The sequence below is a fragment of the Trifolium pratense genome, unplaced genomic scaffold (genome assembly GCF_020283565.1).
Source record: "Trifolium pratense cultivar HEN17-A07 unplaced genomic scaffold, ARS_RC_1.1 scaffold_119, whole genome shotgun sequence".
NCBI classification, from domain to species: Eukaryota; Viridiplantae; Streptophyta; class Magnoliopsida; order Fabales; family Fabaceae; genus Trifolium; species Trifolium pratense.
Window position 1 is genome coordinate 40001 of NW_025721020.1, and position 2500 is coordinate 42500.

Consider the following 2500-nt stretch of genomic DNA (forward strand, 5'->3'; position numbering starts at 1 on the left):
AAGGTGTCTTGTGTGCACACTGCACACAATATGTATAAGTGGACTGGAAAGTCGCTAAGCATTCCGAGGAAGTTTCGATTTATTTTGATTTTTCGGCCGAAACGCCGAAAATAGGCGGATTTGACGTAAAACGCCTCATATAAGTCGAATTTTGGGAAGGTGTCTTGTGTGCACACTGCACATAATATGTATAAGTGGACTGGAAAGTGGAAAAATATTTTCGGAGCACTTTGATTTTTTGGCCCCCCGCGTGCCTTGCCACGCCCTTGCTTATAGCAAAACGAGACGGGGCCTTGGTCCAACTTGGCATAGGCATGGAATTTGATCTTTATTACTTGGCCACGGTCATGCCACGGTACATGGAGGTTGCTTGACACCCCCGTGTGCATTTCGGAGCACTTTGATTTTTTGGCCCCCCGCGTGCCTTGCCACGCCCTTGCTTATAGCAAAACGAGACGGGGCCTTGGTCCAACTTGGCATAGGCATGGAATTTGATCTTTATTACTTGGCCACGGTCATGCCACGGTACATGGAGGTTGCTTGACACCCCCGTGTGCATTTCGGAGCACTTTGATTTTTTGGCCCCCCGCGTGCCTTGCCACGCCCTTGCTTATAGCAAAACGAGACGGGGCCTTGGTCCAACTTGGCATAGGCATGGAATTTGATCTTTATTACTTGGCCACGGTCATGCCACGGTACATGGAGGTTGCTTGACACCCCCGTGTGCATTTTCGGAGCACTTTGATTTTTTGGCCCCCCGCGTGCCTTGCCACGCCCTTGCTTATAGCAAAACGAGACGGGGCCTTGGTCCAACTTGGCATAGGCATGGAATTTGATCTTTATTACTTGGCCACGGTCATGCCACGGTACATGGAGGTTGCTTGACACCCCCGTGTGCATTTTGGAGCACTTTGATTTTTTGGCCCCCCGCGTGCCTTGCCACGCCCTTGCTTATAGCAAAACGAGATGGGGCCTTGGTCCAACTTGGCATAGGCATGGAATTTGATCTTTATTACTTGGCCACGGTCATGCCACGGTACATGGAGGTTGCTTGACACCCCCGTGTGCATTTCGGAGCACTTTGATTTTTTGGCCCCCCGCGTGCCTTGCCACGCCCTTGCTTATAGCAAAACGAGACGGGGCCTTGGTCCAACTTGGCATAGGCATGGAATTTGATCTTTATTACTTGGCCACGGTCATGCCACGGTACATGGAGGTTGCTTGACACCCCCGTGTGCATTTCGGAGCACTTTGATTTTTTGGCCCCCCGCGTGCCTTGCCACGCCCTTGCTTATAGCAAAACGAGACGGGGCCTTGGTCCAACTTGGCATAGGCATGGAATTTGATCTTTATTACTTGGCCACGGTCATGCCACGGTACATGGAGGTTGCTTGACACCCCCGTGTGCATTTTCGGAGCACTTTGATTTTTTGGCCCCCCGCGTGCCTTGCCACGCCCTTGCTTATAGCAAAACGAGACGGGGCCTTGGTCCAACTTGGCATAGGCATGGAATTTGATCTTTATTACTTGGCCACGGTCATGCCACGGTACATGGAGGTTGCTTGACACCCCCGTGTGCATTTGGAGCACTTTGATTTTTTGGCCCCCCGCGTGCCTTGCCACGCCCTTGCTTATAGCAAAACGAGACGGGGCCTTGGTCCAACTTGGCATAGGCATGGAATTTGATCTTTATTACTTGGCCACGGTCATGCCACGGTACATGGAGGTTGCTTGACACCCCCGTGTGCATTTTCGGAGCACTTTGATTTTTTGGCCCCCCGCGTGCCTTGCCACGCCCTTGCTTATAGCAAAACGAGACGGGGCCTTGGTCCAACTTGGCATAGGCATGGAATTTGATCTTTATTACTTGGCCACGGTCATGCCACGGTACATGGAGGTTGCTTGACACCCCCGTGTGCATTTCGGAGCACTTTGATTTTTTGGCCCCCCGCGTGCCTTGCCACGCCCTTGCTTATAGCAAAACGAGACGGGGCCTTGGTCCAACTTGGCCTAGGCATGGAATTTGATCTTTATTACTTGGCCACGGTCATGCCACGGTACATGGAGGTTGCTTGACACCCCCGTGTGCATTTTCGGAGCACTTTGATTTTTTGGCCCCCCGCGTGCCTTGCCACGCCCTTGCTTATAGCAAAACGAGACGGGGCCTTGGTCCAACTTGGCATAGGCATGGAATTTGATCTTTATTACTTGGCCACGGTCATGCCACGGTACATGGAGGTTGCTTGACACCCCCGTGTGCATTTTCGGAGCACTTTGATTTTTTGGCCCCCCGCGTGCCTTGCCACGCCCTTGCTTATAGCAAAACGAGACGGGGCCTTGGTCCAACTTGGCATAGGCATGGAATTTGATCTTTATTACTTGGCCACGGTCATGCCACGGTACATGGAGGTTGCTTGACACCCCCGTGTGCATTTTGGAGCACTTTGATTTTTTGGCCCCCCGCGTGCCTTGCCACGCCCTTGCTTATAGCAAAACGAGA